The sequence below is a fragment of the Boleophthalmus pectinirostris genome, unplaced genomic scaffold (genome assembly GCF_026225935.1).
Source record: "Boleophthalmus pectinirostris isolate CB_2022bp ecotype Guang Dong unplaced genomic scaffold, ASM2622593v1 HiC_scaffold_6, whole genome shotgun sequence".
In the NCBI taxonomy this organism is placed as follows: Eukaryota; Metazoa; Chordata; class Actinopteri; order Gobiiformes; family Gobiidae; genus Boleophthalmus; species Boleophthalmus pectinirostris.
The window spans coordinates 23,142,558-23,154,648 of record NW_026571447.1 but is presented as its reverse complement, the minus strand read 5'-3'; the positions used below and the strand labels follow the sequence as shown (position 1 = coordinate 23,154,648).

At 38.5% G+C, this 12,091-nt stretch overlaps 1 protein-coding gene and 1 pseudogene across 1 annotated transcript in view; both read left to right on the top strand.

Moving 5' to 3' along the window:
* nrsn1 (neurensin 1) overlaps positions 1–12,091 on the top strand; it is a 116,173-nt gene that overhangs the window by 64,824 nt on the left and 39,258 nt on the right. The window lies entirely within an intron of this gene.
* Positions 2,808–2,925, top strand: LOC129411957 (5S ribosomal RNA; annotated as a pseudogene).

Below are 12,091 nucleotides of genomic sequence, written 5' to 3'. Positions count from 1 at the left end.
TTGTCAACTAAAGTGAATTTGCACAAGAACACAGCCAAAGCCAGAGTGTGCACCCTGATGTTCGCTGGAGTGGCACCGCACAATGTAGATGGATGAGATGGTGGAGGAGCGAATAGCTCAGGATGGTCGGGAGAGGATATCCAGGATGTATTCACCCTTCATTTAACAGGCAAACTCTCCCACCTTACAAAAAAGCATGAACATACCATATCATTTGACTTGCATGAAGTGATTTCTACATGCACTAAAAAGAAGACGGTATTTTTGGTATTCTGCCTGCTCCTGAAATGTCTTGCTACAGTGCCTGTAGAAATTGTATTATATTTCCCTTGTGCATTAGCTCAATTTCACATTTTTGAAAATTCTCCTGGCTGTGTATGTGAGTGCAAATCCTTGCTAGCATAACACTGGTGGTTCATTGCACAGTGAAATAGCAGGGCCAAATGACAGACTGGATTCCAGCAGCAGTGGAATGTGGAGCTCCTGACGTATCCTCACTATCTTTGGCAAATGGCCCACAATTCAATTCCAATGAACAAGCGCCAGCACAGTGCACGTTAGCACTTCTGTATTACATGTGTCTCTTGGACCCATAGAGTGTGTGCAGAAAGTTGTTTGTTCAAACTATTGTGGTGTTTGAAATAAAATAGACTCATGTTTGACTGTAAAACACCTATAAATAAATATAAAAAATAATAATTTGTTAACCACCAGCTCCCAAAGGGACACAGAGGTAAATGACAGAAATTCATTAAGGCCTGTAAAACCTGTGAGATCAGACTCCCAAAATAATTAAAATAAGGGTGGGTGTTCACCCCAACACCTGAGGCCTGTCTCATGTCTCTATAGTGACAAAGTGTATTTCTGCACCAGCCCAGGGATGTGCTTTGTCTTGAATGTCTTCTCGTCATAGATATGTTGATCTAATTCTTTGTGAACACATTCTGTGGTGTTAAGGTATGTAGTCAGTGTTGAATATTATTCATGCAAAAATGTATATTGTTAAGAAGAGCACTATAATTACTACAGTGTTTTAGGTTACAATGTATTAAATGTGAGAAGCTCAATGCATATAATGTGGCTTCACAATTGTATTCACCTTTCCTCTGCACAGCAGATCAACATTAATTTTTAATGTATGATTACTGACTTCTAGCATTGTTTATATAGTTTGTTAGAAGCCATTAGAACTAGTCTAATGGGTATAAGAGAAATGTCCATTGATTTTTGCATCACACTGCCTGCTTGTGTTTTCCTTTGTCTGTCTTTCTGTTTTAGAATGGGCTCATCAGGAACTACAGTACATATTCCTATTTTCAATTATTCTGGCTGAGGGCAATATGTTTTAATGATGAGCTGACTCTCAGAGTGCAGTGTGCAGCTTTGCCAGCCCGAGCAGTAATGCCTTTTGCACATGTCAGGGTCGGGCCTATAGTTGTAATCTGAGGCTCATTACAGCCGGTGAGGGCCGAGAGCAGCAACGGAACACAACTTCTCCCTGCAGCGCTGAATTACTTTTCCAGCCCCAGCACCATCGGGTTCCCCTCTCCTCGCTCAGTGTTGCTCTCCTTGTCTCCGCTGCTTCACTGTTTGTCTTTGATCTCTCCTCTCTCTTTCCTGTCTTCTTCTCTCCCCCCTTGTCTGTCTCAATCTCAATATCTGCCTCAACCCCCCATCTGTGCTCCTCTGACTCCGGCTCTGCTCACTATATCTTCCACCCTTCGCTCTGTCTCGCCTCTCCTCAGGGGAGCGAGCACGGAGCAGTGGATTTGGAGTTGGAGGCTAGTTTTATTGAGTTTGCTCAGGGTCTTGGAAAGGCCTATTTACCAATAAGGTCATGATGAGGTGCAGCAAGTTTATGAGCAAATCCAAAAAAATCCCCCTCAAAGCAGCTGCAGCCGTTCTTTGACTCTTGCATCTCCTCGCCGTGTGCAAAGATGTGTATTAGATTCTGAGAGCCTTCATAGAGGCTTATCTTGCTTGTCAAAAGATAATGTGGTATTGACAATATTATGAATAACCTTGTTACTTCGATCAGTCTGCATTCAAATTTGTTTGGCTTTTCTATAAAACACCAATTATTTGTACTAGCATTAAAAAAAGAAAAAAAGATGTCTAATGATTTATTTATTTACATCAAAGTTGTACCACTCTTGAAAAACAGTAGATGGCTTATATGTGTTGTTAACTGGTCCAGAAGAGCCACTATCTTAACTTTGTTAAGCTACAGAGTGACTGATTAATAGACTCAGCTAAAGTGCAGGATCCTGCCGTACTACTATGGATAGAAGAATGTAGGTTTTATTTATTAGTAAAAATCGATCAAGGCAACCTAGGGATGAGTCCGCCACATGCTGCAAGATTTTGCTTTGAAATGAAGAAATCTCATTCTCAAGAGTAGAGCGGAAAATTTGTGTTTTTGTTGAAATTCTCTGCTTCCTGCCTTTCTTGCTCTTTTTCTTGCCATTGTCTTGTTTTTAGTTGTTCTGAACCATGCTCTTCTTGAAGGACCTCTGCTAAAATCTTCCCTCTCTCCTCTTCTTATCAGTTTTCCCAGTGAATCTGGAAGATTGCCCATTGGTGGGCTGCACAATGATGAGACTTTCCTGGCCATCTTGGATTTGAACACTTAAGACCACTTGCTGTTTGTTGGCTGTGCAGAGCTTGGTTTCTACCTCCACTGGGCACTGTTCACAGCTTTACTTTGGTACTGTACCTAGACTGAGCCTTTTTGAACCTATCTCTGGGTGGTATCAAGTAGTAGTTTCTTCTTCTTCATGTTTGTGTTCTTTGTCTCCAAGCTGGAATGGAGTGGCCATACCAGCTTGTCAAAAGCCTGATCCTGTCAGATCTCAAAAGCTAAGCAGGCTGGGCCTGGTTAGTACTTGGATGGGAGACCGCTAGGAATTCCAGGTGCCACAGTGGGGCGCCAGTGGCAAAAACTGTCGTTGTGTCCTTAGGCAAGACATTTCACCCACTTTGCCTGGTATGAAAGTGGTGTGTGCGTGAGTGATGGTGGTGGTCGTAGGGGCCGATGGTGCAGATTGGCAGCCTTGCTTCCGTCGGTCTGCCCCAGGGCAGCTGTGGCTACATTGAGCTAGACTTGGTCAAGACTACATTAGCTGAAGGATTGGGTTTTGGGTAGATAGGGTGAATTCCCCATCACACCAAGACACAGGGAGAAACATGCATAGTCTGGACAGAAAAATCACACATCTTCCTTGTGAACGACATCACATTGGAAATGTCTCATTAAGGCCCTACTGGCTGGTATTGGTGTCACTGTGACAATTGTCGTAGAATTGTTTTCATCCTTTCAACATTGAAGACATTGTTTATAAAACAAAGGAAAATATGATTTTATATTTTAAAAAATAGTTTGATGCACTTTAATTTCCTACATTAATTTCTTAGTGCTTAAGTCTTAGTCATAGACCTTTCAAAAAGGGTCTCTGGCTAACCACTGGACATGATTTGGAATGTCTAGTTTTATGTATCATCAAACATCCTAAGATTATCCCCCAAAGAAGTTTGGGAGACTGTTGAAACAAACGCTTTTAATTCAACAAAGCAGAATTCAGAAAATACTACAAAATGTGCTCAACAGCTGATCAGGAGAACTTAGTGACATCATATGGTTACATTTTTGATAATAGTCATATGACATCTCATACCCAATACCATCCATTAAGTACAATAATGTATGTTTTCTTTTAGATAATTAAACACAAAAGTGATGTTTTAGATGGTCTACTTCAGTTGAACTCAAGAGACCACAGACCTGACATAGTAAGGCTTTATAGTGAGCTTTGGCCTTTTTGCTATGTCATTCACTCCACTGAATATGAATGGTAAACGCACTCTATGTGACAGATATAAATGTGGGATTATGTTAAGAAGAGAAACTTTTCTTTGACTCCATGGGGTATATATGGATAATTAATCCTTTACAGGGATTTGTGTCCATCAAACAAGAGTGAAATGTTATATAAGAAAAGTATATCTGCTGGAAATTTGTTCAGCTGTAACTGATCCGTTCCTTTCCTCAGTCACTTTGATATAATAGAGGAGGAATCGCAAGGAACTGACTGGCATGGGCAGGTTTTTCAATGTTTGAATGCACAATGCACTGTCGGAATAAAGATAGTAGGCTGTGTTCAATATTCATGGATTTGGGACATGATAGAGCATTTGGAAAGCAAGAGCTGTCTGTAAGAAATCATTTTGGACTTACTGAATGGAACTGTAGTAGGGCCGTGTGTTTCAAGTTATCTTAAATTTAATATTTGATGTTCCATGTACAGTGCTTAGGTCTTCTGCTTCAGCAATGAGAGGTTGTAAGTTTGATCCTTCGACTAGCTGATTACAACTATTGCATTTTGTGGCTGCTTCCAACCAAATCTTGTACGTACAGTGTGTAAATGCATTTTTAGAATCCATTGCTCATTGGAAATATTAATGAGGGGTTGTCTGTCAATATTGTGTTTCCAAGTACCAGGATGTATCCATGGGGCTCAGTGTAATATTTTTTTCATTACCACTAGTTCTACTTCTGCCAGTTCAAACTCCATTAATACTTGTAAATACATCTAAATAATCTATTCTAAATGAATCTAACATACATACTACCGAACCATAAAATGGAATAATACTGTTTATAAACAACTGTTCATAAAAGACAATTTCTTTCAATATATTTTTATAATTTGCTTGGGCTTGGACTGTCCACTAGGCACAGAAATATGAATTGTGGTACATTTTGGTACTAATATTCTGTGCCATATTGGTATTTTTCTCCAATTCTACCTTTTAACAGTAAGTAGTATCCTGTGTGTATGGTCCACATTTGGTAATTTAACTCAAATTATGACAAACTACAAGTCATTACGAAGCACATAAAATAGATATATTGGTATAATGTTATTACCCATCCCCAGACTGCATGTCCACCGAGGAGGTTGTTTTTGTTACTGATAGTTCTTTCTTCTGTTTCCCACCTTGACCCTTTGATCCTGTTCCTCCATCATTACTGCTGACTCAGAGCTTTGGTCCGGCTCTGTCCTAATCTGACACTCAAATTGACATCCCTATGGCTCTGTTGGCACACAGGATTCATGAAAGCAATGCGGGGCTATATGTCAACTCAACAATAATGGTTTTATTATACGATGATGCCTAAGTCCAACAGACAAGACATACAGTATAGAGCACTAAGAGCAGGGCCCAGATAGGAATGCTGCCAGCGTGATGTATTTTGTGGTTGTGCTTGTTGGTAGGGCTCCAATTCCACTGTATTCCTATTATGCAACCCTGCTGCAAGAGCCAGATATAAGGATGGGAGACAAGAAGACATTTCTTATTGACTTATAGTGATGCTAAATATTTAGACAGGACCAGACGGAGAGGAGAATAACAGAATGGGTCTCTACTGGAGTGTCGGTACAGATAGAGTTGATAAATTCACGTCCACTTCCCAGACTCGGCGACTGGCTTAGCTCTAGGAAGAAAGGTATATATTTGATCTATTGGAGTGACATGTTTAGATTTCAAGTCACTCCCTGTTGCTCAGAAAATGAACAAATCAAATCACAGTTTTTCCTCCATGCTGTTAACGTCATTATGTTTTGAAGGATAATCAAATAATGCTGGATGTTATAGCCGTACCTCCACAAATAATGGACATCTCTGTAATTGTTTCTATAATGTGAGTTTGTAACTACACAACAGCCAACACATGCACGAGAAAATAACTTTTGCTGCGGGCTCTTCTCCCACTGTTTGTCTATTCATTGGATTGTTGTATTGAACATGGAGTCAATTTGTTTAAATTTTCTACCTACTTACAAATATGGCAATGTAATAATCTTTGGTCATCACTGAAAATAATGACCCAGAAGCTATATTTACAAGAGAAAGCAGCAAATGGATGAGCAAGAGAAATTAAAAACACATACTGTTTTTAATGGGTTTTTGATTTGGTTTGTATCTAGTAGCTGTGTAAGTTGTTTACTACCTGAGGCTAGTGTAGTGTCCTTGGCAAAGACACATTCGCTACTTTTCCTCCTGTGTCCTGACTCTGATGTAAGAATGTAGTTTGATTGTTGTGGTGCGTTTGGTGTTTGGGTCCGAAAGGCTGTTGGCTGCTACTTCTCCCCTAGACCGCCCCAAGGCAGACGTGGCGAGGTTGCCCCCCCTCTGTGTGTGTCTGTGTGAGTCAATGAATAATGGATTAATGTAAAGAAGCACTATATAAATCTAATCCATTATTATTGTAGCTGCTTTGAACTTCATTGTTGTGCATCAATAAAGCACAGTGAGTTTTATTAATGAAACAAGAGAGTTTGCGCCTCCTCGGGGAACTTCACAGAAAATTAATAAAACTGCTGGCTTCAACTGATAGTAATAACATTACAAAAGTCACGCAATACGACGTGAGATTTATTGCAAAAGATGTGACTACATAGTGTTATATCCAGTCCTATTTTCTCTGCATTAGTTCCAATATGTTGTGGTGTCCAGTTCCATAAATACCATTACAGTCTCCATGTCAGCAGTGTTTGTGTGATGTAGATTTATTGAAAGTCACTGTAGGGAGATGACAGGAGCAGGAGGTGACAGGACCAGGGACTGGCAGGAGTCCAGGTGTCTTGTTGAATGCAAATCACTGATGCTGGGGTTTTTGATCAGCTCAGAACAACACCTAATCCCTTCAGAAAACAGTTCAGTTAGTATTTCCCTCACATCGGCTCCATGTGAAAGGCCAATTTATAGTCTATTTCAGGTGGGCCACTCCCTCAGTGACAGAGAATGGACCAGAACAAAACATGAACGTGATGCTTTGAGCTGCCACCCTGCTCCTCCTGAACCCATATTCCACACAGTGGGCTGTGAAATCATTTTTGGTCTCCCTCGGAACAGAGCCCCCCTCATGCACAAATCCATAAATTCATGAGCATCCACCATCCACATGAAAAGAAAAGATGTGGCGAAAAACAAAATGTAAGAGAGAGCAGAAGAGGAAATAGGAGAGGCAGAGAAACCTATAGAACGGATGAAGAGAGTGGGAAAGTGGACATACCGAAGAGACAAATGAATGCTGAGCTGCAGTGTAAGTGCTGCGAGGGACCCAGCGTGAGTCTAGTTTGAACCCCGACTGGTTTTCTGCTGGAAGACACAGACATGAGAAGATCTGCTTGCACTCAAACGCACTTTTCACATAAACACAGTAATTTATGCAACAAAAAAGTGCCTGCCTCGTATCCTCATGTACCTCCTGTGTCCCACCTTCTCAAAGACACTGCTCACTTTTCTCATCGAGTAACTTTAGAAAGTGCAGCTGAAATTACACTTTTTTCTTCTTTTGAGGAATAGCTCAGAGGTGAGACTTGACCAAAACCTCTAAAGAAATCTATTAATCAGAGTAATAGGCTCTATTCACGTTATGTCACAAACCAGGAAGACGTTTGGAAAGATGCGCTTACAACTTGAGGCGGGCTCTGTTCGTGGTTGTAAGTCTGACAAAATCTAGAAAAAAAAAGTAAAATGTCCCAGTTTTCTTCATCTGTATGTCAATATGTTCGTTGATTTTATTAGGGGCTCTATATTATATTTTACTCTATATTCTTATATTTTACTTTACTTGAAATAACATTTAATTATGTTTGCTAAATAATATATAGTGTGATGGGATTTCAATACAGTAAATCTGATAATATGTGCAAACCTTATAATCATTGATTTCAAAGTATCCTAACAATTAAAAACCACAAAGGGACATCTATCGGCTAATCTTCCCTTCATAAAATAGTTAATTTAAACATTGATACACTTGATATAAGGCTGTGCCATTTGTTGAATTTTAATTGAAATCAAGATTCTTTACTATAGCTGTTTGGGTCTTTTTAATCAAGGGGTCCACAGCCAATCCCCTTAAACTTTGTGGTTTCCAGACTTCAGAGGATCAATTTTTACATTTTTTTTGGCAGTTATTAAAAGTCTGTGATGTTAAAATAAGAAAAAAATTGAATAGGAGTTTAAAAAAATCATTATTGGATAGACTGATTGGTAGATATTTTATTGATTCTGAAGGAAATTCACATTATGATATGAATTGTTGTGTTATAGTCCTCTTATCCATTTATAAACTTATAATTGAAAGTTTCTGTCTTGATCACAGTGAGTGGACCACATGACATGCCAGCTAATACTGCTGAACTAATAATAAACAGATGATCCACTTGCATCAGAAGTTGTTTATACTGGCTTCTGGTATAAGCCTTCCTCTGCTTGTGTTTGTCATCATGCTGCTCTCTTGGTATGTGTTTTGTTCTATGTATAACATTAATTAGGCCAGTGTGTGCAGCTCTATGGGTGCTCTGCTGACACCTCCCTGCGGCTCACACTGTGCACATGATTATGCATAAGTGTATTGGTGGCACATGTGGACACCCAGTCGCACATATACAGCCTTAGACACTGTGGCATGGTGTCATTCATCCACAAAAGGTTAACAGGTCTACACATGTCTACGCACCCGGAAGCATAATCATTGCAATTATTCCACAACAGGTGTCCACTGGCCACCGAGCGCAATCACCCCACATCTTCTTATGCTGTTTGACATTTGATTGGTTAATATGGCTTATTATGTGGCACAGGGCTGACAGATCAATAATTATGGTGAGGAGGGAAAAGAGAATATGGACACTTTTGTACTTCAATGGTGTAGGTGTTGAATAGAGCATTAATGGCAGAGTAGGTGAAAATAACCACCATTATGTCCTCTTTACTGAAAAGGGAACAATGTTAAGGGAATGCTTTTCTATAGTGCTATATACTGATATTCTTGGATCACTTTGAAGTATGTAGAAAATACTGCATTGTGGAAGTAATGGTAAAGTCATGTGCTTAGTGTATTGTGAAACATATTTTAAATGTATTTTATTGTACACATTCATAAAAAAGCAAGAAATACCAAATGTGCATAGATTCATTCATATTGCATTTATTTTCAACTCCAGGGGAAGCAAGAACATGTTCAGGATCCAAAATATACAAGATATATCCCAAAACTGTGCTAATGGGATTCAGTTTAGGGAGCACCTGCTAACATGGGCCTTGTCTGCCCCCTACAGGGAGACAAGCGCATAACACCAGTGTGGAGTTATGAGGCCAATCATAACAAGGGGCTGGCTTCCCTGCTGCAATGATGTCATTGAAGCAAATGAGTGACATAAGGAGCATTATTGAATTATTGTTGTACCTCGAGCTGTTGTGGTAATGCAGGGCAGCAAACAGGAAAGAGACTGGAGAGAAGATAGAATTATGATAAAGAACAACATGTAACTGGTTTGTGTCATTTAAAGTAGTGGCGAGGTTCATTTAAAAATATAGATTGAGTAATATGATTTTTAATTGAGAAATCTTGTACTAACTCAATTCTGCTAAGGTTGAGACAGAGTGCACAGTGCGGAAAAGCTGTTACTTGGAATAAATACAGCTACACTATACTGCTATACATAATGAGCATTGAAGCTGACACATTTTAGTAGTTGAGAAAAAAATAATAATAACAAATAAGAACTTGTTTTTGGTGAAAAATTTCAGTTAAAAAAAAATATTGCAAAAACACTGACTCATTTTTTCACTTCTGTTTTCTCATGCCCGCTTCTTACTGTTAATTGTTTTCAGCGCATCTGTTAAACTCAAAGCTAAATTAATCTACTTCAATAAAGATCAGAATAATTTAGTTAAAACATTACAAAAACTATTAGTTTTAGGGCCATAATTGCCTTCCTTATTATTTTACAGATTTTTATAACTCCAAATTGGCTTGGCTGATTCAACTGTATGTAGTTTAATTGGTTCTGTCTGTATAGATTTTTGTATATGTACGCTTTGAGTATGGGCAAAATTGGGCAAACAGTATTAATTATACCAATTCTCCTCTGTTTGTTTTTCATAGCTCCAGAGAAGACATCCAATTTGACACCCAACATACATGCACACAACAACTGTTCCTCCTGCCAATAGAATCCTTCCACTGGCATGGCTCTGCAAATGAATGTCAGTGTTATTTATAATCTATGGTCTGGCTAAAACCCAGAGGTGTAAAAATACTGGAAAAATAATGCTTGCTAATGAGAAGGGGATGCTAAATTATGCAAATCAAGTCTCCCAGCCATTAACAGACTTAGGATTTTCTTAATAAATCGTGGGGCATCTTTCTTTTGTGTCCTCGTTCCTATTAAGTCAATGGCATGAGGCTCGGATCTATAGGGGAGCTGCATTTAACTGTAATTGCTCTTCTCTCATTTTCATCCAGACTGTTTTGGCCCTAATGAGTGATACATTACGGCAAACTTCTTGGAATTATATTAGCATTTAATGGGGGACAATAAAGTACATCAGGGACGCAGTATTCGACGTGACAGAGCAATTAAGAGTATGTTTTATGAGTGTCCCGCTGTCTTGAAGTGTGGTCGAGGCTGTGGAGATTTGCTAATTTGGAGCAGGGCTGGAGCGTTTGACCATCAGGGCTCAGGGTAATCACAGGAGAGTCACTTTATTCATGCACTTTGTTGTGAGCGTTTAGCACATTCCAACAAGAGACCAGGATAAATGAGCCGGCTTCTGTTATGTTAAATGTTCTTGCTTCACAGTGCTTAGAAATTGGTACAATTTATGATATAGTACAAAATGATATTTAATCTTTGATGGCACCAGTTTAATTTTATGCTATAACGATATGCTTAATCTTGTGTGGAGGTTTTAAACACTCTTCAGAGTCACCTTCTTAGTACCACTTCTATACTATTGTACTGTATAGTTTCAAACTTTTTTTTTTCTGTTTAACCAATTTCTTCAGATGGTTCAGATGATGTTTATTTATTCCCATGAATGTCTAACCATACTTATTATAGATGGGTAGATTGATCCCAAATATGATATGTCAGGACTGAAACGTATTAACTCTCGTGCAAAAATGGTTTTGTCATTTTTAATACATTACATTTATTATCTGTTACATACATTTTAATTAATCTGCCAAGGCAAAATTCTTTGTAGGAGTTTCCTTGCATTTTAACACAAAATCATTGGTAACAATATCAAATCGATATCCCAATAATTGCCATACTGTTACTTGGTTTTGGATCTAGGTCTGTCACGATAATTACTATTATGACTTACTGTTAAATATGTGTTAGATGGAACAATACTTTTTGCATGTGTCAGGTGGTATTTGTACTGCTGGGAAATGTTTTGAGATTTGAGCTGTAGAAGGTTGAATTATGAACTTCTGTGACTCATTATAGCCACAGTCTAATTACTTCAAGTGTTGCAATCAGCTATTTATTTATTCCAGCTCATATTTTATCGTACATTATCGTCCAATATCGTACATTTAGAATACCTAATTACGCTTTATGGTTTGGTTATTAGGTTTTATGTCTATATTTACTTCAACAATATATTGCACTTCAAAATGTGTTAGGCCTAATTGGATAGGGAAAAAAAATCACTGATATTGCCCATCACTACTAGTTATTCAACTTGTTCTTTGTATCATAGTAAGTAGGGAAAAGCCCTTTTCTATCAGGCGCATGGGCATGTGTTTGTGTTGATTGGAGTTCTCTGCAACACAGACACTGTTGCTCCATAATATAGACTAATCCATAGCAAGAACAAACACAATTGACCTGTGAGGAAGAACACTGAAAACTGTAATTCCACGCCCAACACACAGTTAATGCTTATGTGGATGACACTGAACAACCAGCAATTAATGTACAGGCTCAAGTATTGTGCTGGTCTATCTCAAGATTCACTGCATTATCTTCATATTGGGCAATGTATGACTGTAAATTTCCAAATACCAACACTTTATTAACTCATTCTTACACAAATAGAACATAATTACTCATAATTTGCATTCACACAAATAAATAAACACAAGTTGATGGACAGCTCCAGATCAGTTCCAACCAAAAGCAGATCACAGAAGAATTGCTGTTTTGGCTTACAAAAAAGATGATAAATGATCATTAAATAAAAAATACAAAATAATATAGTAATGTCAGCATGGCACTCT